The 27612-nt window shown below is 44.6% G+C and overlaps 1 pseudogene; it reads left to right on the plus strand.

Moving 5' to 3' along the window:
* The window catches only part of LOC147712650 (uncharacterized), a 44783-nt pseudogene extending 18062 nt beyond the window's left edge, over positions 1 to 26721 (plus strand).
* The last annotated feature ends 891 nt before the right edge of the window (positions 26722 to 27612 follow it).

The raw sequence follows: 27612 nt of genomic DNA on the forward strand, positions 1-27612 counted from the left end.
AGTAAAGTACAAACATATGCTCTGGGGTCATTTGATGTATCAACATTTCTTTGTGCCGATGAAGCGGCCACACTATATGTGCTGAGGTGGTAAGCTAGAAAAGACTAACACAAAATGGTTGCTGGAAAACACAAAATGGAGGAGCTTTCGTCCATTACTAAAAACTGTATTTCCACATTATCCATTCAATAGACGTTTTTTCTGCTACTGTAAATGGTAATCTTTCCAGTTTTTCAATGCTCAGCACCGTATAGCTGCTCCCCTTTGTGCCAATTTGATCTGTTTATCAGTGAGATTAAATTCTGAAAACAGACGTAGTATTGATTAAATGCCAAGGCACATAGCCTGAACGAAGGTTTTGCAACATCTATCCTAATAGCATGATAGAACATAGTTGCGACTGACCATGTTGCAACATGACCAAGTACTGTTCCATGATGTCTATGGCAGAAGACTCTATGCTGTCCAATGAAAATATCCTGGACAACAGTCGTTAACCCATTGTCAACAACAGAGAGCGTTTTCTCCAATTTAATATGATCAATTTCTCGTAATCTTTCTGCAGTCTCTGCCTGCGTAATCTTCCATGCTTCATTATAAGCAGCATAGTTACCTGCATATGTAAAACGTTTATGGCACAGTGTTCTTGGCGCTAGCAAGAATTTCCTAAGAGAAGGGCCATCTTTAAGTAAAGATAAGTGTTGCTTTACTTCCTTAAGTATAGATCTTTGTAGCCAATCAAGGCAGAGTTTCCCTACACTGTATGTTGTTACTATTCCTGGATGCGGTCTTTGAACATATCTTGGGTCTGGCCTAGTGAATGTGAAACTCTGTGTTTTGTTCAGGAATCTATCTTGACAGTTGTTTGTGTCTGTGGGCCAGATTAACCATTTATTCCATCTGGATCTGTTCTGTTGTGATGCAAAATAATAGTCTGTACGTCAACCTCCCCCTCTGAAGTGTTACTGCTATCAGGTATAGGTATAGACGGATTGTTCAGTTCTTTTATCTTGGCTAACCCAAGACCAGACATCTGTTGGACAGTGTCATTCAAAAACATAATTTGCTCAGGGATTATACAGGCTCTAAACATAGTTTCTATACCCTGGACCTGCCAATCTTTTGTGCCCCAGACAGTTTTCGTCTCAATGTTGTCTTTGCAAAAGTCGAAACCTAGTCTAGACATTTGAGCATAAAAGGCAGCAGAATAAATCTGTTTGGTATTTTTCAACATACTTTTCAGTCTTGTTTTGTGAACATTTCTAAAGTAAATGATTCAGGATTGGATACATTGAACCCTGAAAAGTACGGAAATGTTCTTGCCAATGTTTTTGAGCTACCCTCTGGTGCAGTAGAACAATGTTCCCGTGGTTATACATTAATACATTTCTAGGATTTGCAGGTTTGTGCAATAAATGATGACCATAATGATTATAACAATAAATTTTTTCATAGTCTGATGAACCTTCTAAATACTCATGATTTGTAAATACTGCAGACATTTCTGTCATCATTTTAACAGTCTCGAAGTCCCAGTCATCAGAAAAGGTACTTGATGAAACAGTCACTCAATGAAATCTTGAATAAGTGTGGAATCTTCAACTGCTCCGACGGGCCGAAAATGTCAGTCAGTTCTGTCCCAAGCTATACCCCCAGGTATAGGAACGGCTGTGATGTTCCCTGATGACAAGTCTCTTTGTTCACGATGGGATGATTTGTGTTGCTTGAGGAGTAAGTTGATGTTCTTACTTGCTGTGTCCATTTTGACATGTCTTCCATTTATCAGCATTCCCAAAGTAATTACCAGAGTCAACCAAAGTAAAAGAAAAAGCACACCCAACACAATCCAAAGTTCAAAGCATGGTGAAACCTGCTAAATCTTTTCCAGGTGATGAAAAAGGTCTGTTGCTTGTTCTTTCGAAGTTCTTTTTACTGGCGTCTTTTCAGGCTCGCTGGTGTCCTCGTAAAACGTATCAAAGTTAATGAAATAGCCAGAGGTAGTTCTGTCAATCGTTGGGATTGCATCAGGATTCGTTGAAATTGCTGGAACCACTTGATCACTTGTTACCTTTGTGAAGACAGATGCTACTTCATTGTAGACAGGTGTTTCTTGACTAACTGTTATTTGGGTCTCAAGAGGTACAAGTTCCATCAATCAATCAATCAGGGGTTTGTTTAAGCTCGACTACTCACCCGTAAGGGTCTCAAGGCGCTAGGGGTGGGGTGGGGTGGGTGGGTGGGGGGGGGTGCAGGTTCCATTCCATCAAGGAGGGGGTCTGTCGAAGAGCCAGGTTGTGAGGTTTCTTGCGAAGATGGGGAGCGATGTCTGTCTGAGGTGGAGCGGAAGGGCGTTCCATGCTTTGGCCGCGAGGAAGGAAAAGGAGCGGCCTCCCGATCTGGTCTTTCTGGTGCGGGGGACCACGGCGTAGGAAAGCTGGGCTGATTGTAGGGTCCTTTGGGGTGCGTGGAATTTGAGTCGGGGAGCCAGTAGTGTGTGTGCAGGTGCTGGGAGATGTGGCAGTGTTTTGGCAGGTTGAGGACCAGTCTAGCGGCGGCGTTCTGGATGTTCTGTAGCTTGCAGATGAGGTTTTTGTTTATTCCGGTGTAGAGTGCGTTGCTGTAGTCGAGTCTGCTGGTGACCAGGGCCTGAGTGACTGTCTTTCTGTGTTCGAGGGGGATCCATTTGAAGGTCTTAGGAAGGAGGCGGAGGGTGTGGAAGCAGGAAGATGAGACCGAGTTGATCTGGCGGTCCATTTTGAGCTCGGAGTCCAGGATGATTCCCAGGTTGCGTGCGTGGGGGTTGGCGGGTTTCCGAGGGCGGTGGGCCACCAGGTGTCGCTCCAGGCATCGGGATTTGGGTCCATGATGAGTACTTCTGTTTTGTTGGTGTTTAGTTGTAGGCAGCTGTTTTTCATCCATTTGGTGACGGCTTCCATGCCTTCTCGAAAGTTGCGTCTGGCGGTGTTGGGCTCGTTGGATAGGGAGAGGATGAGCTGGGTGTCGTCTGCATATGACACGATGTTGAGTCCGTAGGTTCTGACGATGGGAGCAAGTGGAGCCATGTAGACGTTGAAGAGCGTCGGGCTGAGGGAGGAGCCCTGGGGGACTCCGCAGGTGGTAGGTGTGGGGTCCGAAAGGAAAGGGGGGAGTCTGACCCACTGCGTCCTGCCGGAGAGGAAGGAGCATATCCAGTCGAGGGCCTTGTCCTGGATTCCTGCATCGTAGAGTCTGCGTATTAGGGTGCGGTGGGAGACTGTGTCGAACACTGCTGATAGGTAGAGGAGGATGAGGGCTACTGTTTCTCCTTTGTCCAGTAAGGTGCGGATGTCGTCTGTTGCGGCGAGGAGGGCGGTTTCCGTACTGTGGTTTTTTCTGAAGCCGGATTGGGAGGAGTCGAGGATGTTGTGTTCTTCAATGAATGTGGCGAGTTGGCTGTTGATGGCTTTCTCGATGACTTTCGCTGGGAACGGGAGCAGGGAGATGGGTCTATAGTTTTTGAGGTCGGTGGGGTCCGCTGAGGGTTTCTTTAGGAGGGGGTTGACCTCGGCGTGTTTCCAGTCATCGGGGAAGGAGGCGGTCGCCAGGGAGCAGTTGATGGTTTGGCGGAGCATGGGTACGATGGTGTTGGCGGCTCTGTTGAAGATGTGGTGGGGGCAGGGGTCCGTGGGGGCCCCCGAGTAGATTGACTTCATTGTCTTCAGTGTGTCTTCGGTGGTGAGGGCTGTCCAGTTATAAATCGCTGGTTTCCGGGTGGTTGGTGAGGGTTCACTGTGTTGGTTGTCTTCGTCGAAGTTGTCGTAGATGTTCTTGATTTTGTGGTGGAAAAAGATGCTGAGTTTGTCGCAGAGGTCTTGTGAGGGAGGGATGTCGGTAGACTCGCTGGTTGGTTGGCCGACCTCCTTGATGCTGAAGAGTTCCTTGCTGTTGTGTGCGTGGGTGGAGATTCTGTCTTCAATCGCTTTTTTCCTCGTTTCTCTGATGAGTTGATGGTGGGCGTTGGTGGTGGCTCTGAAGTTGTTGTGTCCTTCTGTGGATTTGGTGTTTCTCCAGGCCTTTTCGAGGCGGCGGCATGTGCGCCTGGACTCTCGAAGTTCGGTGGTAAACCATCTGGCTTTCTTGGCACGGGTATTGTTGTTTTTCTTGAGGGGGGCTATGGTGTTGGTGCTGTCCAAGATCCATCTATGCAGGGTTTGGGCTGCGGTGTTGGGGTCGTCGTTTTCCACGATGGTTGGGGTGGAGTTGAAAGAGGAGGTGAGCTGGTCATCAGTGATTTTGGTCCAGTTTCTTTGTGGAAGCAGGTGCTGGTGTCTGTGGATGGTGGGTGTTCTGAAGGTGAAGTGGACGCAACAATGGTCGGTCCATGGGAGTTCGGTGGTGTGGCTGAAGGTGATGGAGTTTCCTGTAGTGAAGAGGGGGTCGAGGGTGTGTCCTGCTGAGTGCGTGGGCTCGGTCACGATCTGGCGGAGTCCAATGTTGTGGAGGTTGTCCAGGAGGCATGTGGTGTTGGGGTCCAGTTGATTGTCGAGGTGGAAGTTGAGGTCTCCCAGCAGGGTGTAGTTGGTGGATACGATGGCCTGCTGGGAGATAATGTCCGTGATGGAGTTGGCGAAGGGTCCGCGGGGTCCAGGGGGTCGGTAGATGAGGGTTCCTCGGAGGGCGGCAGTGGGGCTGGCCAGTATCTTGAAGTGAAGGTGTTCCATCAGTTCTGTGGACTCGTCAGGGAGTGTGCTCAGGCGGAGGCTGGATTTGTGGACGATGGCGATTCCTCCTCCTGGGTGAGTGGGGCGGTCCTTCCTGGAGATCTTGTATCCTTGGGGGATGGCGATGACAATGGCGATGTCCGGTCCCGAGGTGGTGTTGGTCCCGGTTTCGGTGAAGAATTCTACGTCTGGGGTGGTGCTGTTGAGAAGGTCCCAGATTTCTGTGGCGTGTTTGTGGAGGGATCGGACGTTGAGGAGGATGCATTGCAGGGTCTTTGGTTCGGTTGTGTTCTTGTGGGCGGGTTGTGCTGCATCTGTGTTCTTGGTGGTGCTGCAGGTGTGCCGGCAGTGGTGACAGCTGAAGGGTCCATGGGTGTCGGCTGGTGATGCTAGCTTGCAGTTGTTGTTGCAGCCTGGGTTGAGTGCATGGAGTGCTGCTGGGTCGTAGCATTGGCGGGGCAGAGGTCCAGGGTTCCTGGTGCTGGTCGCGGATGGGTCGCAGGCGGGCGCAGACGTGCTTGCCTTTGACGCGCCTTCGGTGCACCAGCGGCGCGCCCGCAGTGGCTGCCATTAAGTAGGGGTCGAGGAGGGCTGGACAGCTGGGAGGCGGGAGCGGGGAGGGGAGCTGGATTGGGCCGGTCGCACTGGGGGGGGAGGGGCCGCGGGGGCAGCAGCGGTGGGGAAAGGTAAAGGGAGGAAAGAAGGGATAAAGAAAAAAGGGAAAATAAGCAGAAATAAGGCACAAAAGAGCAGAGATGCAGAAAATAGCAGAAAGGTGAAAGATAGAAAGGGTAGAAAAACGAGTGAAGGAGCAGAGGGAGAGAAAGGGAAAATGGGCAGAAATAAGGCACAAAAGAGCAGAGGTGCAGAAAGGTGAAAGATAGAAAAGGGGGGAAAAAGGAGTGAAGGAGCAGAGGGAGAGTAAGGGAAAATGGGCAGAAATATGGCGCAAAAGAGCAGAGGTGCAGAAAGGTGAAAGATAGAAAGGGGAGAAAAACGAGTGAAGGAGCGGAAAGAAAGAAAGGAGACAGAGGTCTGCTGGACCACCAGGGATGAGGCGCAGGGAAACCTGCGGGTGGAGGAGGGCCTCCATCACCAACACTCAAGAGTGCTGGGGCAGGGGCACCTCACTTAATGGTGGAGCTGCGAGGGTGGGAGAGCAATTTCACTGACAATGAGTCAGTGGTCTTGTCAGTTCCATAGCTTTGTTGCTTAGTCCTTCATTTCGCACTGCAGAGTCTTCAAAGGTGATGAGCCTCTCAGTTTAAACCTCTTGGATAGTAGCTAGAACAGGGCGTCTGCTACATTGGCAGAGTTCACTTGGCCTACTGCTTATTATCTGCCACATGATGTGGTTTGACCAGGTCGATATACAAGAACCTGTTAATACTAATCTTGATCTGTGGATTGCTAGGACAGGTACTGGTTGTCTGTAAGAAGGCCCAAATTCCTTCTTGTCCACAGTCTTTTCTCTGACTAGATCCCCAATCTTGGGAATCCAGACAGGCCTTGCTGGAACAGTTGGTTTTTCTCAGTAGTGGTTGTTTTCAGGATCACGTTTCTTTGTTTCGTTCTTATTTCTTTTAAGTCCTGTAAAACAGCCAAACGATCTTTGATATCAAAAGTTTTCTGGTCCACCACTGATATCTGACAATCAAGGTCTGCAATCAGCATCCTAGTCCCAAAAAGGACCTCACATGGAGTGATACCCCCCTAGAGAACTTCTTGGCAAGTTGTTAAGACTACGTTGCACACTTATTAGATGTTTACCCTACCGGTTACCCGAACCTAATACCCTAACAATTATAGATTGCTTTATGTCCCGTTTTTTTCTCTCCACAACCGAAATTCCCTCAGGATGGAATGGACTAGAGTACCGCAATGCAATGTCCAATTTGGCCATGGCCTCCTTGTAAGCTCGAGAGCTAAACGCAGGACCCTGGTCAGAATGTAGTGTGCCGACTGCATATGTGCAGATAAAGACTCGCAATTCTTTTATAACAGTTTGAGCGTCATCCGAGTGCTGAGGCCACATCCAAATGAATCTTGTCTTAATAGTTGTGGGACCGCATTTGTCCACAGGACGTCTGCGTGTAGAAAGTCTAAATGCTGTCTAACAACGGTGTCTGTACTGGGCTGGCTATGCTATAGTCTGGTATCTGGAGGCGTTCTGTGCTGCAATCTCTATTGCAGTCAATGAAAAACATATGAATGTGAGCATTCATCCCTGGCCACCAGTACGTCTCTTTAACAGTTAAAATTGTTTTAGAGATCCCTTGATGTATCAGATCCTCTCCCAAATGTGCTTCGTATGTCAAAGCTACTCTACGTTTCCTGTTTGGAATCACTCTACCCCCCACTCCAGAGATTTGAGCAAAAGGAACACTGTTTGCATCAATTATATATGAGTATTCAAGTGGAAACTTATTAGGTAACGCTGCACCGCTGCCTTTGCTTGTGGCATTGACAGTTAGCATTATTTCGCCGTCTATTTTCGTTTTTGAATGAGTGACTGCAGCTAAGGAAGCTGTTTTCACAGCTGCCTTCGCGGCTTCATCAGCCAATGAATTCCCTTCAACGTGAACACCATCACGTTGATGACTCCGCGTATGCATCACGTGATTGTTTTGTAGTCCTTCTCCTAACTGAACTACTTGTTCCCTAAGCATTTTATGCGTGATTGTTCCACCTTTTGCATCTTTGTAACCGTTTTGTATCCAGTTTTGCAAGTATTCGTTGTAAGATTGAACACAATAATACAAATCGCACACTATGAGTGTGGGGAATTCGCGGTCTGTATTCTCAAGTGCTATCTTGAATGCTTGTAGTTCAGTTCGCTGAGCTGTACAATCTCCTAAGGATTGAGTTTTAGTGACCATTGGTCTAAATTTGCCATTGCGCCAATGACCTTTAACGATCGCGTACGCCGCACTGTAGGCTTGCTTACCTCCATAGCGGGTTGAGCTGATCCGTCAGTATAACTTATACATTCATACTCCTAGAGGCAGAATTTCAGTAGGCAGAGGACATTCTTCTTCGTGTTGTAGAAATGCTTGTGTTTTCAAATAAGGATCAAAAAAGTATTCAACGTCTGTTGCAGCAAGAGAAGTAACCCCTTGTATCCATCTCGGATGTAAAGCGTTAGCATTTGGAATGCTCGCTTTCGGCACTGCCTCCAAGGCAGGCACAGGTGTTATGACCATAATGCGCTTTCCCTGTGCGAGGGCTCTTTCTTTTGCTACAGCGGTTTGACCAGCTGTCAGAATTTTTTCTGTAGAAGTGAATTTCATTTCTGCTTGTGTGTACAAGTGTGATTTGTAAGCTATTGGTACTTTTTCACCTTCGTTAAAAGTTAAGTACGTTATTCCGCATTGTCCTGGAATGATTTGGATCAGTAACTTGCGTATGTTTACGCGTGTTTGTAAATGTTTAGTTGCTAACATGTCTATTTGCAATGAACAGAACATTTCAGTGTGTTTTTGTGTCCAATTTACTGTTTTAAAATCAGGTTTGATTACATCGTAGAGAGGTTTAACCCTTTCTGCGTAATTTAGAATGTATGTTCTTCCTAAATTTACGAAACCTAGAATTGACTACGTTATTCAGCGTTTTTGGAGGTTGGAGCAGCGCACATTTCTATAGAAAGTTTGCTGCCAGGCTTTTGCCTTCCCTTGATAATTCATATCCAAGAAAAAGGACGTTGAGATAGGCAATTCCCGATTTCCTAATATTGAATTTGTACCCTTCAGAGGCAAATCTCAGTATAATGGTGTTCACCCTGTTCAAGTGCCTATCCAAGTCATCGTCGGTCAGATAGATGTCATCTACATATGTCAATGCATCGTCGTCCTACGTTTGTAGTAACTTTACCATCGCCGAAAATAACCCAGGACTATTCTTGAATCCCTGAGGGAAACGATAGAAGTGACGCTGTGTCCCCATAATTGAGAAAGCGGTCATATACCTACTTTCAGGTACAATGTTTTGACAGAAGAAACAGTTAGAAATATCTAATTTGGTTTTGTACTTTTTACGCACAATGTTATTCATTAATGTTGTACTGTGTGCATTTTGCACTGCAAATGTTTTGCAACAAAAATGTAGATGCCTGTAATCCAATACCAGACAATATGTATGGTCTGGTTTGGAGACAGGAAACAAAGGATTGTTCATTGACTAGGTGCATGTTTCAATCGCCCCTTGGAATTCAAGTTGATCTAAGATCTCCCTGGCATGTTTTTTTTAGCTTCTTGCTTAACTGGATACTGCCTTTGTGCAGTTGGTTGATTTTTTTTTAACTGGATTTTATGGTGAGGAGAATCCTCATCCCATCCTACATGATTCTTGTATAATGCAGGAGCCTGGGCAACTGCCCTTTTTCTGGCATAAGTATATTTTAAATGAATTGGAATGTGGTTGGAGAAGGCAGGCATTTATTTATTTGAAAGTTTTATAGAGCGCGAACAAGATCCTAGGCGGATATCAGAGCGCTATACAGTCAGTAAAGTTACTAGAGTACAGACCCGACCAAAACCGGTTAGGTTACGCAAAGTACATAAATAAATGATAAATCATAGAAAACCTGGGGATGGTCAAGTTGAAAGCAAAGTACATGATCGTGCCATCTTGGTGTAGCTTGTTAATGGTGTGTCGTCATCTTTGTCTCGGTATGGGCCACGTAGGTAAGTTGAGGAGAATAGAGGGCTCTTAATGGAGCCTATCTCTGGTATAGGAACAAGGACCGAGCTGAAATAATCTCGCTGTGTCTGAGCATCGCGCTCCACAGAATTTGGCCATGAGGATCGACTTCACTTGTTTTTTGAAGGAGGCTGTGGAGGGGTTCAGTCTGACTTCTGGGGGAAGAGCATTCCAGATTCTGGGAGCCATCCCGGAGAAGGATCGGTTGTATGTTTTCTTCTTGTGGAATTTTTGTGGCTTCAGTAATAGGTTATGCTTGCTTCTCAAGGCTCTAGCCCCGCCCGAGAGGGTTAGTTACTGCACTAAAAAGCTGGGTGTATTTAGATGCAAGGCTTTATGAGTCATACACGTAATTTTCAGATGTATTCTGGCTTCCAGGGGTAGCCAGTTCAGCGAGTGTAGCTCCGGGGATATGTGTGATCTTCTATTAGCACCGGTGATGAGTCTCACTCCGGCGTTGATTGACGCTCTTAGTGGGGCGGTTGATGTCTTGCGGAGGCCACAGAGAGAGATGCATCCATAGTCCAGTCTTGGTAAGACTAGGGCTTGAACAGCCTGCTTGAGGTCGTTGGCTGGTAGGAATGGGTTTCAGTTTCCTCAGTATGTTAATGTGGAAGTTTGCTCCCTTTGTCGCATTACTGATGTGTTTCGCCATGTGGGCATTCCCTGACAAATTTTGGTGGCCAGTCTTTTTCAGCTAGAAGAATGTCATAACCCTTAGAAAGTCGCTCCCAAAAGAGTGCTCTCACTTTTCTTGGTATGTCTTCCTCCATCCGGAGTGTTACTTCAGATAACTTATGTGGAGAACTAACCCTGGATTCTGCAGTTTCAACTTGAATGCATTCATTCAAGTTCACTATCTCCAGATGATCCTTCAAGTTCTTGCGAGCTATGGCGACTTCTGCTGCGCTGTCCAACATTGTCCGAGCCCATTCCCCGTTCTTGAGTTGTGTCCTCAAGATTCCCGGCATGTCTGATTTTTAGACCTGCTACCTTTTTTTTGGTGAATTGAGGTTTCTTGTTTTTCTGAACGTGTTGATCGTCCTTGGACTTCACGCGTTCTTCTTTGTGTTCAGACCGTCCTCTTCTTTCTGATTTCTGTGATGAAGTCGGACAGGCACGAGAGGAACGTGTATCAGTACCTTGATATCTATCAGGCTTTCTTTCTCAAATTATCCCTGTTCCTGAGGTTGTACCTCCTTTCAGAGGGCTTCTTTTGAGGAGATCCACCTCTGGAATGAGAATGCTTCTCTTTAGAAGTTTGTTTAGTGTTTTCCCACTTATTTTTAGAAGGAGTAGGAGTGTTTTTAGTAAAGACCTTTTCAGGACTTTCAGACAGTTGTCGTTTCACTGGTTTCCCACCCAAAATGTCTCTGCCTTATTCTTCATTGGATTTTTCAATTATTCTGGCTAGTTCCTGTGGTTGCTAAGTTACATCAAATTCTCTTAATTTCTGGCGGATCACCACTGATGCTGCTTCACCTTTATAGTTAGCTAATATTATTATCGAGACCTGTTTGAAATCTTTCAGTAGTTTCATACCCAAATTTAAAGCAGGATCTGCCCCGTATTCGTTTTGAATCTGTTTTAGGACGTCTGGTATTACCGCCATAGACGGAACACCGTGCGTTTTAGTGTAGATTGCAGCAAAGACTGTACCCCAAGTGGGGCAGTCCTCCAGATGTGGTGTGATCCCCATTGGTAAACAGATTGTTAAAATTCTGTGTTTCTCAAGAGGGTTAGTATTGTGAAATACTGCTTCGAATTGAGTAATTGTTTGAGCTATCCGGAATGGAATTTGTTCCCGCTTTGTAGGTAATTTACCAATGACTGAGTGTAAAGTCTGTGGTGTTATTGTTAGTGTGTTCCCCTGGTGAGGGGAATGTTGAGGAGTCATTATTGCAGGTTGGACTGTAAGAGTCCGCATGACATATTGAACAAATTGTCTATACATTTTTATTAACTCTTTAAGTTGAGTTTGTAATTCTACATCTGTCATTTCATTAATGTCCGGCTGTGGTATATAGCTGGCTAAGGCCGGCCATGTTGCTCCTGGTCTACCTAGTGGACCGAGCCTGGTAATGTGATTTAAATGTTTTAGGGTGCCTTTAAACCAGAGCTCATGCTCCTGGTAAGTTAGTGGAATTTCTATATCCTCGAAAGGAATATATTCCTCTGGTGGTTCATCATCTTTGTAGAAGTGAAACACATGTGTTATTGGATTTGCTTCTGGAAAGACTATCCATGAATAGAATACCTCAGTCTGGTGATATTCATGTGCCTCTATCACAAAACTATCCTACCACCTCTCGATGTTAGGCCATTTTGTATACGTTTTATCGTGATGGCTTCCTTAAATTTATAGGAATGCATATAGCATCCTCATCAGTTTCTTGGAAACCTGTATAGTTTAAAGCTCTGTTGCTTTGTCGTCTGTAGCTCAACTAGCCCCGGGATTATCTTCATCTGCCATTTTGTTGACTGAAAGTTTGCAGAGCAAGTTTCAAGGGAAAAAGGTAAGGTTCACAATATTTTGGAACACTGTATCCTCAAATGTTGAATAAACTAAAAACTAATCAATAGGATTTTTCGTCCTACTCGGCTACGGCGGATATTATCCCTATACCCACTCCAGATGTCTATTGGAGTATTCCGGAAAAAGAGGTCTCTGAGAAAAGCACACCTGAGTTACTTTAGTTTCTAGCGTTAAATTAGTGCCTTACCAAACGTTGGGCGCCATGTAGTGTAGTTCGTATATTCCCAATAGGCTCTGTGCATTGGAATAATATACCGTATAGATATGACATAGGACTGAGGTCAGTATGTCTATCGAGTATACTAAACTTAATTGTGAGTGCCAGCTAGCTCAGAGGTCACTAGAAACTTTCTCGAATACACAAGAAGGGATTAGATTCAGACAACCGCATAAATATGACAACTTTGTTTCCCGAAGAATAAAAATGTATCTTCAGAGTTGTGGAAACAATAGATAAATATTTTACTCAGTCAATCGTGACAATAGATAAATATTTTACTCAATCGTGCATGCTTCGTTTCTACAGAGTTGCAGAGAAAATATAGAGACTGGCTTTTCAATAATAGGGGTTTATTGAACAGTCTTCTTTCTCATGCAAGAGAGGTGAACTGCTACAATCGTTGGACAATGCAAAGTATAATGCGTACAGCATAAACAGTAGTATAAAATTGTATTGTATTGTATTGTGGCATACTTGTATAGCGCGACCTGTCACCACCAAGGGCATCCTGGCGCTTTGACCCGTACTCCAATGAAAACAGTAGCTCAGCCTATCCTGGGAAAAAGATGAGTTTTCAGAGCCTTTCTAAAAGCTAAGAGATCTTCAAGGCTTCTCAAGGATATAGGCAGAGAGTTCCAGAGTTTGGCTGCCGCTACTCTGAACGAGCGGCCACCCATCCTCACTCTCTGGAATCGCGGGACTACCAGTAGCCTGGATGACGAGGAGCGTAGAGCTCTAGATGGACGATACCAGGCAAACATTCGCCGCAAAGGGATGGGGCCCAGGCCATGAATAGCCCTGAATACAATACACGCTGCTTTGTAGCGCACCCGCAGATGGACTGGCAGCCAATGAAGTTCTCGCAGTGCTGCCGTAGAAGAGCTATGGTAGGGGCGAGAAAGGGCGAGTTTGGCAGCAATATTTTGCACCCTTTGCAACTTGCCCAGAAGTGTTACCGGGGCCTCCAGAAGTAGTGCGTTACAATAGTCAAGTCGACTTAGGAAGGTACAACGCACTACTTCTGGTCTGGCTTGCTCAGGGAGGAGAGGAAGGACCTTGCGCAGCATACGAATCAGCATCATACATGTAGAGGTGGTCTTGTTTACATGTAGATCCAACTGCAGATTAGGCCCAAAAGTAACGCCTAAATTGCGCGCTGATTGTGCCGCAGACACCGTCTCTGAGAAGGACGGAGGCCAGAAGTCGACTGGGAGATCTCGAGGAACTCGATCGATGGAACAATGTAAAACCTCTGTCTTTGTTCCATTGAACTGTAACGAGTTCAGACGGAGCCAATCCGCTGTCGCCTGCATGCACCGGTGAAAAGTCTCCAGTGTGACTGCATCCTGTCCCTCCAGAGAAAAGACCAGCTGGGTATCATCCGCATAATTAAATGCGGAGATACCAAAGGATTTAATGAGCTGGACTAGGGGGCGGAGGTAGACATTAAAGAGTATAGGGCTGATGGCTGAGCCCTGGGGTACTCCTTGTCCCACTCTCCGCTCCTCTGAACTGAAGGGGGGTAACGAAACCCGTTGCTGACGGCAGTCCAAGTAGGAGATTAACCAATCCCTGGCCTTGTCTTTGACCCCGCATTCCTCCAGCCTAGAGATCAAGGTGGGATGGCTGACCGTGTCGAACGCGGCCGACATGTCGAGCAGCACCAAGAATGCTGCCCGTCCACTGTCGACCCGCGCCCGCAGATTGTCTAGCACGGTCACCAGCGCGGATTCCGTCCCATGCGCTGGGCGAAAGCCGAATTGCGTCTCATCCAACCAGATGTTCCCTTCTAAGAAGCTGGACAGAGCGCGGGTAACCAGTTTTTCCATAATTTTGACCGGAAAAGGGAGCAGGGAGATTGGCCGGTAATTAGAAAGACAAGCAGGGTCGAGCGTAGGTTTTTTTAAAAGCGGGGATACCACTGCCTTCTTCCACTGCCTTCTTCCAATACTGTAATAGCATTGTCCGGTGCTATGACATAAAAAAATACATACCTAAATAACACAGGCTACAATACTCAACTGTTGCTTCTAAAATACGGCTTCCCCGATGTTCCTAACCTAGGTCTAGTTCGAGGGAAGAAGTAAGTGTGGTCTTTAGCATAGGTTTAGTTTTTGCCAAGAATTACCAAAGGTTTTTCTAGGTTCCAATCAGCTCCATACCTTAGAATGAGAGAGGTTGGTATCTCTTTCACGGACTCGATTTCCCAACAACCCGCAAGGGGTCAGAAACACTGGAGCTGGAATCTTGACAGAGGAGGATAGCTTCTGATCAGTGCGTCAGCTAGAGAGTTGGCTTCCTTCGGCACTTGCTGTAGCGAGGTGTGTCGTGCAAGTAGGTAGTCGAACTGCACTGAACCATACCGTGCTTTGCTATAGCAAGTGAAGGTATATTTATACCTTGAAGGAGTTTAGGAATGCCAGCTTTGACCTAAAGTCGGGCATATGAACGTCATCGATGAACCCCTAAGGAATAGTTGTTCATGCATAATAATGAGTTTCTTTGAGAAACCAATATTCAAGCAAGGGGAAGTCCCTAACGGCTTCAGAGTCTGGTTTTCCAAGAAATCGTTATGACATAGATGAATGGATGGAAGTAGCCATGCCTGTATTTGGGCTGTATGGGCTATGCCTAAATAAGGACTGGATTTCTATGCCTATATAAGGGCATTGTAAATTGTGCCTATATAAGGGCATGAATCAGGAAAATGCATACGGAATCTAAATTGCCAAACAACAGAAGAAGCACGGATGGAAAAGACCATAGTGAGTATTTATGGATCGCAAAGGAGGTCTGAGGTCGAGAAATTCCTTACATCGATAGGCAGTTGGTTTGGGGACATCCTGACTGAAAAAGACTTTGTGACCTGACCAGAGCATTTGCTTGTGTTTCTTGGCAGCATTAAGAATAGCCATGAGGTCAGACTAAAGGAGGAAGTAGGCGATGATACCCCTAGGCCTGGACGAGGAAGAAGGACTCTGAGGACCCAATATGTGCGCCCTTTGGATATTAAAGTCCATAGGTTTTGGGAGACCAACAATCTGCAGAACTTGAGACTTCAAAAAGATCATGTCTGAGCCTTCAGAACCTTCCGGAATTCTGTAAATACGTAGGTTGTTGCGCCTGTTGTAATTTTCTATGTCCTCTGTAATCTTCTTAACTTGAGAAACCTCTTTAGTGAGGGTACCGACTCTGGCGACAACATCCTGAGCATGTCTTATTTTTTGTTCCCCATCCGAAAGTCTTGAATCAAGTCTGGACCATTTCTCTTCAATCCTCTGAAGAGTAGCAGTATTATCTGTCATGAAAGCTCTGATGTGGTGTAGTTCATCCATAATATCCTCTAACGTCTGAGGAAGAGGTGATTTCCATGGAGAAGACAGGTCTTTTTTGGCACGCTTGTTGGTGGAAGCAGAAAAATCCCTACAACCTCCAGATCCAGGCCCAGAGGCACCATGAAACTTGTTTGAGTGTGGGCAATCCGTGGTAGAGCGTGTTGCACTACGCATCAGTAAAGAAGGATTTGGGGGGGAAGAATCCAAGTTCACAATGAGTATCCACAAGTAAAGAGGATGTCAACAAACCACTAGTAGAACTTATTTGAAAATTGCAGAGTAGCTTCAGTTCTTCAAAAAATAGGGAGAGAGGATAAAGCACCTCACAGCATTTCAATGAATAGGAGAGTTGGACCAGCAAAGGTGTGAGGCAACAACGTAGCTAGTTGATGATCCAGTACCAAGTAAAGACAGTTATTTATGAACAGTACTCCATAAGACCAAAGATAGTTCTCCCTTGCTCAAAAAATAAATAAGAAAAATCACAAAACCACACAAAATGACTGCCACATAAAGTAAAGACTCTGAGGAGAAATATTTGCACGTAAAAACATGGAAAAAGATCCAAAACAACTCATGAGCTTGTCATGAGACTCCATGGCCGTCAACATAGGTAGCCAAATATCTGAAGTGGGGCTGCAGAAAAAGAGAAACATAAATGTGCATAAATCAGCAAAGTGAATATCGTATAAATCTGTGGAGCAGTCAGACTGTCCAGTTGATAAACAGCATTCTCAAAAGTATTGTGGTACGATTTACTAAGCCAGTAATTTAAAAGGAGGCATTAGGTAAAAGAGTCCAAAAAAGTATGCATTACACCTTTGCTGAAGGAGACAAAATATGAAGAGATTCATTGGCGGAAAAATGCACAAAAAAGAGGCTCAGCGAGGAGAGGCTATCGGAAGTGAAAACGCACCCAAAAAGACCATGAATTGGTCTGAAAACTTGCCTCAGCGTGCCCTGTATCTTCGTAAGTGAGGAGCCATATAGAGGAGTCGGAACTGCATCCTGTAAATAAACCCTTCAACGCTGATCGGAGCTCAGTGCCACAGAGCGCCTCGCGAACCGGCCATCTTGATCCGCCGCCGCTGCGCGCTCATCAGCAATCTTTGTTTTTGCTTTGAATTATGTGAGAGAGACAGAGAAGATCATATCTACTTAAATATGTGCTGTTGCTCTCTTCCTAAGCATTTGCACACTTTCAGGCTGCCTAGCACCACCCACACATCTTTGTATCATAGTGTAGGAGTCTAGCATGTTGAAAGAAAGGATAACATTCCAGTAAAAAATACTATGCATACACTTAATTTTTAGGTCTCGGCTCTGGATGCAAGGACTGTCTCGAACAGAGACTTGCTGTATTTGCTGTTGGGGAGTTCAGCGAGCTCCTAGGCTTCTCACTGGCTGGCACTATTTTTGCTCCATTTGTCACTTCCCCGTTTCTTAGGGCAGGCGTAGGTCATGGCTCTTCCAGTGTTTACCCTACTCTGTGAGCACCACCTAACTTCTTTTAACAAATACGCTGCGGCCATTTGTATTATTGTTTCGGGATACATTTTTCCTTTTTATTTTTTTAATGCATGACCGGTCCCAGCACTCATTAGGAGCGCTACTTTTTTTTTTTTAGAGAGAAATCCTGTGTCCATGCTGCTGTCTGCCCCCTGCTGCCCCATGCCTGCATTTATGTTTTCACTCTCTTTCTTATCTGCAGCCACACTAATGCACGCAGATAGGCTCACTCGTAACAGTTGATGCTCCTGCCTCACACTGCCCCACCTTCGCCCTGCTTAGCGCATTAATTCCAAATACTTCTTATTTTCAGCACCATTTCGGTGCACTACTAAATATATTTAATAGGAGTGGAAAAAACATTCAAATTTCAGCCCATTTGCAGTTACCAATTCATTTGGCAGCCTTTCCTTCCAAATTACCCAACTTCCACATAGCAGCTTGTCTGGAGAGGGGCCTGTTTCTGCCTGGGAGAGGATGGAGAATTAATCACATACAATGATGGCGACAGACCATGCTGCCCGACACCACATCAAGTGAAGAACGCAGGGCGCTCTGCTATAAATTCCCGCAATAGGATTAATTTACAGAGCAGGATGACGGAGGAAAGATGTGCTCATGTTTACTTACTGACTGCAGCCACATCAGAAATTAAAATTAACATGCAATGACTGGCTTCTTCTCAGCCGACCTTTCATTAGGATAACTAAGTGCCATTTTCACATCTTAATTGGTATTGTAACATATTTACTAGTTTTCAAATTGTTGCGGTTTGGCGGTGAGCAGGGTGTGATGAGCAGAGTTACACCTAGAGCACTCATCCATTTACTGGAGAAGGCCAGCCATGCTTGGCTATCGGAATTTTGATTTGTATGAGGCTGTTTATGGTATAGCACGTCTTTGATGATTGCATTGCCCTTTGGTGCTGTTAAAGGGCTATTGTGCTGACATTTGCATGTTTTCTATTGTTTACGCTCCGAAGAGGATCTGCAAGCTCCACCCTCCCAACCAACTAGCTAGATGACATCGGGTGGGTGGTTAGGTGTTGTGTTAGAGGATGGTGTTGTGTGTTCAACGAATGAGGTTTGCAGCTTTGGTAAGCAGGCTCTTTGCAGGATTGTTTACTGCCTGATACTAGCACCTAAGACTTGCGTATAGTGTCTTCTGGATGCTTGTTACCTCCAGTGGACAGGATAGGAGGAGCACAAGGTCCCCTTCTGTTTTTTTTTATTTTAAGGACAGCAGTTCCCCTACTTTCTTTAAAAAGATAACCGTCCTAGAACAGTTAATTCTGAGAATAAAATGCTTCAGCTGCCGTGTAATGCAGGTCGAATCCTGTTAAGTCGAGAGAGAGGGAGTGGCAGACAGCTAAACAAACCTTTATGCCAGGAGGCCTGCTTACCTGAAAGAAATACAGATTTGCACAACGGGTCGATTTACAAATGTAAAGGGAGATTAGATACAGGTATTGGCTTTAATGAATGGAATCACTTGACACTTCTGACGACACATAATTATTATTTTTGAGTGGTTTGGAAAGGAGTTACCAGTTAAACTGAAAAATGTGTTCTTTTTAAAGGATTGAACCTGTGTTAAATCCTTAACTATTCTCCACTGCTCCAACCAGGACTCAATTTTGTGGCTCTCTTTTTACAAACACTGACCTCTAATAGAGGTTTCATAAAGATAGAGCATTTTCCACTGATTAACCTAATTTACACTCATTTTACATTTAAGGTGGTTGTTATTTTATAAGTACATACCTCAAAGTGCAAGACCGATAAAAGTTGCACTATTTTTTAAGCCATGGCTTGATCCCGCCCCATGCTTTCTTGCCCCACCTCCATTGTACACAGCACCATAGTTTTCTTACTTTTTTAATGTGCTGCTGGCTGCTCTTCTGATCCCAGTGGTAATTCCCCATTCTTAGTCCTCTAGGCAGTGCTGCAACTGTGTTTCTGTTCCCAGTGGTAATTCCTCATTCTTAGTCCTATAGCCAGTGCTGCTTGATGCTTCTCTGGTCCCAGTGGGAATTCCTCATTCTAAGTTCTTTAGACAGTGCTGTAGCTGCTTCTGTGGTCCCTGTGGTAATTTCTCATTCTAAGTCTTCTAGACAGTGCCATGGCTGCTTCTCTGGTCCCAGCTGTAACATTTCTCGTTCTTAGTGCTCGAGGCAGTGTTGCTAGCTGCTTCTCTGGTCATGTCGGTAATTCCTCATTCTAAGTCCTCTAGGCAGTGCTGCAGCTCTGTCTCGGGGCACAGTGGTAGTTCCTCATTCTAAGTCCTCTAGAGAGTGCTGCTAGCTGCTACTCTTGTCCCTTTGGTAATTCTACTTTCCAAGTTGTCTAGAAAGTGCTGCCTGTGTGTCTATGTTCCCAGTGGTAATTCATCATTCTACGTCCTCTAGGCAGTGCTGCAACTGTGTTTCTGTTCCCAGTGGTAATTCCTCATTCTTAGTCCTATAGCCAGTGCTGCTTGATGCTTCTCTGGTCCCAGTGGGAATTCCTCATTCTAAGTTCTTTAGACAGTGCTGTAGCTGCTTCTGTGGTCCCTGTGGTAATTTCTCATTCTAAGTCTTCTAGACAGTGCCATGGCTGCTTCTCTGGTCCCAGCTGTAACATTTCTCGTTCTTAGTGCTCGAGGCAGTGTTGCTAGCTGCTTCTCTGGTCATGTCGGTAATTCCTCATTCTAAGTCCTCTAGGCAGTGCTGCAGCTCTGTCTCGGGGCACAGTGGTAGTTCCTCATTCTAAGTCCTCTAGAGAGTGCTGCTAGCTGCTACTCTTGTCCCTTTGGTAATTCTACTTTCCAAGTTGTCTAGAAAGTGCTGCCTGTGTGTCTATGTTCCCAGTGGTAATTCCTCATTCTACGTCCTCTAGGCAGTGCTGCTAGCTGCTTTTCTGGTATTAGTGGTAATTCTTCATCTAGACAGTGCTGCAACCCTGGTTCTGTCTCAAAGTCCTCACTCTAAGTCTTCAAGACAGTGTTGCGAGCTGCTACTCTGGCCCGTTGGAAATTCCCATATTTAAAATCATCTAAGCAGTGCTACAGCTGTGTCACTGTTCCCAATGGTAATTGCTCATTCTTAGTGCTCCAGGCAGTGCTGCTAGCTGCCTCTCTGGTCCTGTTGGTAATTCCTCAATCTTAGTCCTCTTCACAGTGCTGCTAGCTGCTTCTCTGATTCAATCTGTAATTTCCCATTCTAAATCCTCTATGCAGTGCCGCAGCTGTGTCACTGGTCACAGTGGAAATTCCCCATTCAGTGCTGCTAGCTGCTTCTCTAGTCCTGTTGGTAATTCCTCATTCTACGTCCTCTAGGCAGTGTTGCAGCTTTTTTTCCCAGTGATAATTCCTCATTCTAAATGCTGTACACAGTGCTGCTACCTGCTTCCCTAGACTCATCTGTAATTCCTCAATCTTAGTTCTTTAGACAGTTTTGCAGCTCCTTTTCTTGTCTAAGTGCTACCTCCTCATACTAAATCCTCTAGACAGAGCTACAACTTCATCACTGTTCATACATTCAATACACTCCAAACCAAAATACATAGATTAAATAATTTTGTGATGTATGTCTAACTGGCAAATGCGAGACCTATTGCAAATCCTTGTTGACTTTTCCTACTTTGTGTGCTGTACAGTACTGCAAAAATGCACAATTTGGGAAATGACATTTCTTTCTGCGCCTACCTCAAGCTCTACATACAAATAGTACTAGATAGAGCTTTACGTCAGCTGTAGTATGATCATCAATGCACAACCTATTGAAGTCCCTCTTGATACAAAGTTGCTCAACTCGAAAAGTTTTTACCCACTTCTGGAGTTACAACACCCCCCCCCCCCCCCCAACCCGAACAGGTAGGTGGCTGCAGAGATACTGTTTTTGTAAAGAGCACATCTTCTGAAGAACGGGTAGTGACTCTTCTTGAGCTGTCCTCATGAACTTATGACTTTAAGGTTGTCATGGTTCCACTTGTATTTCAAGCATCCAGGCCGTCTCATCAGTTTAAAAAATATAGGCATTGGTCTTGGGACCAAAGCGGAAAAGAAATGCTTGAATAACCCTGTGCACATGGAATTCTTTTGCTGTAAAACTAATAACACCATGAAGGCGCTCAATCTTTTTTTTTAATATCCCTAACAGCATAACTGTCAATTCATGCCCTATTATTTTACAATTGGGCTTGACACTTTCAAGGAATTATTCTTCAGTTTCTCCTGCACTTGCATCCTCGAGACGGCTGCAGTTTTGCAGCAAATTGTATTTACCGCTTGAGGATTAGAGCGACTTGGTTCGCTGTTATTGATGATACATTAGAGAAGTGCGTAGGAATTTATTAAATGGTACAATATAAAATCGTGCAGCGCAAATAATTATTCCACTTATTCCGTTTTGAGGGGAGGAGAAGCGCGAGCGAGGCAGGAAAAAGGCAAGTTAAAATAATTGCCTTACAAACAACTGTTGTGTTGAAACATTTTGACTTGTGTGATTGCCTTGAAGATTATCCAGCGATCGAATTTAATGTAGACATTAGCAGCATATTTGCATTGTAACTGAAAACGTCCTACGGATTCCCTAGCCCAGACAAGGGACTATTCTATATATTGTATTTCTGCCTGTTTGCTCACATCTCCATTCCATGGTATTTATCCTAGATGCAGTTCCTTCCGCACTTTGTCACCCTCACCTCGCAGAAGGTATGCTGGGCAGCAGCCTGCTCTGTGATGTTGAACTGCCTCAGCCCCTCCCCCCCCCCCCACCCACCCCCGCTGTTGTGCAGGTGGAGTAGTCCCTTGAAAGTTCTCACTCAATAACCCTTTGAGATCACATACCCTGAAGCATGCAGTCCTCTCGGGTTGATTAACCGCACATTCTGCTTCTGTCAGAGGTCTTCAAACTGGGGGTGGGCCCCCTGGGGAGGTCTACTGATCCCAGGAGGAGTGTGGGGGTTGGGGGGGGGGGGGTAGAGGGGAGGGGAGGTAGTCTCTGGCCAAGAGAAGCATCATGCTTTGTTAAAAAAAACATGATCGGCACTAAGCCACTTTGCAATGGGCCATCACTAACCACTTCTGTCATTTATATCCAGAATGGAGGTATGTGTAAAAAGAGGTAACGGAGCTTAACTGCAATGTTTAAATATGTTTATTCACATTTAAACATTGCCAATTTAGTAGAATTATTGTGAACGAATTAAGGAGGGGCCCTGGGATTTCCTTTTTTTTACGAGGGGGGCACAGCATTAAGAAATTTGAAGACCACTGTTCTAAGTGGTAAAGTCAACAGCATGCTACAGAGATGTTTTAAGGCATAGGCAAAGTGGGCAATTGCATAGGGCCCCCACCTTTCAAGGGGCTCATGGGGAGGGTGTTTTCTTTCCACCACTGTCTTTTTCTCTGCTTCCACCTCTCCCTTTCTCTCTGCCTCTTTTTTAGTTTCTTCAAGTGTAATCTTAAAGTTTATTGGGGCTGTAGCCTAGACACATTTCAGTTGCTTTGGTATATTCCTATGTCAGAAAGTTTAACATAGAATTTAGTCTGGATGGCAACATGCACTCTTGAAATAGCAGAACAGTTAATAAAATGAAACGTTGTTCTGTAGTCTAGCCCCCAAATTATGCTTGCCAGGACCCCTAAAATCCTTAGAGTTGACACTGGCTTGCTGGCCGTTATATGAAAGTTCCCCGCCTCCTCTTGTTCACTGGTCTAATCCTCAGTCTGTTTTCTAGTCACTATCAAAGTTCTCCCACAGTTACTCTTGCATTTATTTATGTGTTTGTGTATGGATTGTTGATGGCATGTGTGTGCATGCAAGATTGAGTAAATGAGTGGATACAAGGATGAGTGACTAAATGTATGATTGAGGACTGAGTACATTAACAGACGTATGAGTAAGTGCATAGATGGAAGCATCCAGGCATTTTTAGTTGGACGCCTAACATACTGGCTTGGCCAATGCTGGTCTCTGTTTGAATTTGACAGGCGTTAACTGTGCGTTCAGTAGATTTTTATCAGTACATTTGGCAAGCTGCCCCGGGTGGACAACCAAGAGGAGAGACAGGGGTGCACATGATTAAAGTGGCTTAATTGATACCTGTCCTAAACTGAATTGTGAACTATAACAAATAATTATGCCAAAATGTGTCATACACACAATGGCACAGTACTACCTATGCTGAACACAACCTCTATCCATATTATGTATTTCAGACTCTGTTAATTCAAGTTCCATCAGCACTCCACAATGTTAGTTTTTGTCTAAGAACATCAACGGTTGAATAACTTTGTTAAATACATGACAAACAAGCATTGGCATAGCCAATAGGTCTTGCGTTTGGGACCGTTTAAGTATTTTATTATGCAGCACAATATCCTTGGTGTAACAGCAACTGTTGAATGGCTATACACTTTTAATTCCCAAAGACGAGGCCTATTGGCTATGCCAATGCTTGTTTGTTTTAAAGTGATGCATCTACAGTCTTGACAGGTTTGTTATGGCTTCTACAAATCGTTTTGTTGTTTTTTTGCAACAATTTCTTATTTGTAGAAAAACATGATACAAATGTTGCTTGCAGTGACTAATCAGACATGTCAGTTACATTGGGGAGGTGGAAAGAGAAATTGGTGGGGAAATAGTTAAGAGCAGGGAAGGGAGAGAAACGAAAATATAAGTGGAACAAGTAAAATATGTAACAATATATCACATCTTTATGCCCTTTATATAATCTTCAGATCAGACATTTCAGTTGTACATCACAAGGGTGTCCCCATATATTGATAGCAAAATTCCTCAAATGGGGACAGAAACATATTAAAGCATTATTTGCTGGATAAGATTAGCTTTTATTGAATAGCCAGGTATGACATTGTCAGTTGTCCTTCACCGAATATCTTTCAGATACCAACTTGAATTTCATTTCACCTCCTAGAGAATGTGTTCACTCTGTGCTGTCCTGGCCAGTCCAGTTAGCCAATCTGTCTTTATTCTTTATTCCGGTCTAAGTAGACCATCAAAGTACAAGTATTAAAAAGTACAAAATAATTATTAAATACCAAGCAATCAAGGTTAAAAACATTCTGAGTCCTATCTAAAAACCATTAGACATTGGACTCCAAAGATTCAAGAAAGATGCAGAAAGATTTTTCACTTCAATAATTCATAAAAATGATACTATAAATGATATCCCTTTAAACCACCAGACAGATACGAGTTTCGAAGGCTAATAGCAGATTTTAAAGAAATGGGCAACCCTAAAACCTATTTCCTCAGTGCATAAGGACTGCAGATAACCCAATCATCCTTAGTGGGCAGTGTAAATTGCCACCAGGGCCCCAGAATACACCTCCTGGCAGCAGGCACCAAAGTTGCCAACTATCTCTGTGTATGTGAGTTTAAACCTCTGACGTCTGTGAGCCCGTGAATTAAAGTTTGAAGAATGGATGGAGTCGTGTGCATGGAATGTGTTTGCAACATTTCTTTACCACACATCTTGCCAATAGCGTTGAAGCTTATTACAGTGCCATGAAATATGTGGTACATCGCAGTGAGGTTCAGTCCACCCCAACAAATGCCAGTGAGTAGCGAAACTCTCTATGTAAGAGGTGTGGAGATAGATACCATGAATGGAATTTTGTTTTAAAAAAACGTTTCATCTTAGTTTCCCGAAGTACGTCGTCCATTCAGCGTTTATTCTTGGTGGAGAACATTTTGCCACTGAAGCCTTCCTGCAGATTCCATAAGTGTGGAACAGTGCTTTCAAGGGCACTATAGAAGTGCAGATACTCACTATTCAGAGTACCTCTTTGCTCCTGGGAAGTGCCAGAACTCTCCCATTAAATGTATTGCAGCACTGCTGAGAAGTGCAGGTGCTTTCCCTTTCAATTTAAAGAAGTGCAGGCACTGAATATCTCACAGTCCCTGACCATTTAAAGCACTGGTGTAGACTTTATTGTGCGTAACCAGAGGCAGGGTCAGACTGAAGTAGAAAATAGGCCAGGCATCAAAATAAAAATAGCCCCCATTAGTGAATTAGGTACCTTAAAAAGTGTCCCAGGTTTGCAAATAGCGGTGTTTTAAACTTTGAGAGATAAGCTGTATAATTGTTTTGTAAGATCAGGAAGACTGCACGGAATATCAAATAATATTAAATAACAAAAAGCCGGCCCAGCAGACTATAAAACAGGCCCACAAATACCTAAAACAAAAAAATAAACAGGCCCACACGCTAACCTGTCACACTGGCCTGCCTGGTTGCCTACAGTCCAGTCCGAAACTGACTATATATCCCTGATACCAACTCGCTCCACTACCCGAACGTGTACATATTTTATAATTGGAGAACTGGGCCCATGCGTCGGAGATCTTGAAATGATTGTATCCACATTCGGTAAACACTAGTTGTTGAGTGGATCTAATGATCAGCTTTGAAACTGCTTGTTTTGGTTTTTATGTCTGAAATACAGAGAGTTTTGGACGTTTTGGCAGCCTCATGTCATAATAAAAAGTAAGCATAAATAAAATAACAAGCGCATTCCTCGCGCTAAAAGGAGGCAGCAGGGGGAGAGGCGGGAGGAGGGGGCGAGTGAAAGTGCCAGGAGCAATTATTACTAACCTATGGCGCTGCACGCTCCCACAAGAGAATCGCCAAATGTGCCCCCATTGCCATTGAAGGCAATGGAGCGCGTGCATGTTTTTGGCTGAAAAGCCAAAGCGATTGCAAAAGGTCTTTTTGCCTATGTAGCGGATGCGCGCTGCGTAGGCGAGACCTAAAAAAGAATTATTTTTGCCTTTGTATCTTAAGCTAATCACAGATATTGATCATTTAGAAGAAACTAAGAGTAAATTATTGAAAACAACTTATGTGTATTTGTATTGAACAGTATCACCTGTGAGGGTATCCTGGTGCTGACCAGATGTCTGAGGCTGGCCCCAGGAGAGAGGGGGAGGACTTAACTGAAGAGTAATGTCTTCAACTTCTTGCCTAATTCCTGAAGAGAGGAGGAAGCTATAATTTTTATTGGGAGGTCATTCCAAGCTTTAGGAGCAATTCAAGGGAAGTCTCACCCTCTGCTTTTGGGTATGTGTGGGACATGTGCTAGTAAGAATCTGACTGAGAAGAGGTGCCTAGTCAGTAGGTGGAAATGAATGCAGTTGTTAAGGTAGGCTGGGTCTATGTTATGTAGTGCTTTGTGTGGTTGGATAAGGAGCTTGACTTGTGCACGCTTGTATATCTGAGCCAGTGGAGCTCTCAGGGATGTTGTGTGATGAACCTGACTTAAGATGTTGAGTACGAGTCTGGCAGCTGTGCTCTGGACGGACTGCAGTCTCCTCATGAGATGATTGGTGATCCCTACATAGAGACTGTGCCCATATTCCTACTTGCTGGGGGTGAGGGTTTGGATGACTGTCATTCTGGCGTTATTCGAAAGCCACTTATAGATATTTCTCAGTATCCTTAAGATAGTGGAAGCGGGACATGGTGACGATGTTGAACTGGTTGGAAATGTCCGGCTTCTTGTAGATGATACTGAGGTTTTCTTTGTGTGGGTGGGTCCGAGGTCTGTAGGCCACCTGGTGGAGTCCTCTGGTGAGGCATTTTTGCTGAAGATCACCTCTTCTGTCTTGTTGTTGTTCAGCTTGAGACATTTGAACTTCATCCAGATGGCCACTTCTGCCATGCAGGTGGTGAATTTATTCCTTGTGTTGGTGTACTTGATTTTGATTTGATTTGATTTTTACAGACTTATAAAGCGTAGTGTATGCCCAAGGGCATCTTGGCGCTAGGACTAACTGAAAAGCTGGAAATCTGTGGTGGGATAGTACCTGAAAAACGATTAGTTCTTAAACAGCTATGTTTTCAGCAGACTCCTAAATGACAACAGAGACTTGTTATTTTTTATCACCAAAGGGAGAGAGTTCCACACCTTCGCAGTTCCTACAATGAAACTCCTTCTACCCCAGCGTAACTGCTTATACCTATGGACTGACAATAGTTGTGCCTGTGCCGACCTTAGATTTCTGGATGGCATGTACTTCTTGAGGTGTGTTCTCAAATAGTGGCCCTTTCCCTTGTAGTGCCTTATATGCCAGGCATTGTGTCTTGAATATAATCTTTTTTCCCACTGGCAACCAGTGGAGGTCCCTCAAACGATGCGTTACTGATTCATGTTTAGGGATATCCAAAATCAGTCTTGCCGCTGCATTTTGCATGCGTTGGAGTCTGAGTAAAAGCTGTGACTGGAGTCCCACATATAGGGCATTTCCATAATCCAGTTGTGATATGGTCAATGCTGTGACCACCATTTTTAAAGTATCCAAAGGGATGAACGGACGGATCTTCCTTATCATTTTTAAAATGCCCCAGAAAGTAGAAGTGAGCGTATTGATTTGGCCTTCAAAGGTCAATCTTTGGTCAAATATTACCTCTAGGTTCCTGACCTTTGTGACAGGCGATGGGCAGTCACCCAAATCAGCCGGCCACCATCTTGGGGACCAGAAGGAGTGGTTAGACCCTAGTAATAAAACCTCGGTCTTGTCACTATTTAATTTCAGGCAATTATTCTGCATCCAAGTATTAATCTGTAGCATGCAATTGTTAAAGCGGTCAGCTGTCTCCTCGATGT

The sequence above is a fragment of the Lissotriton vulgaris genome, chromosome 5 (genome assembly GCF_964263255.1).
Source record: "Lissotriton vulgaris chromosome 5, aLisVul1.2, whole genome shotgun sequence".
Classification (NCBI taxonomy): Eukaryota; Metazoa; Chordata; class Amphibia; order Caudata; family Salamandridae; genus Lissotriton; species Lissotriton vulgaris.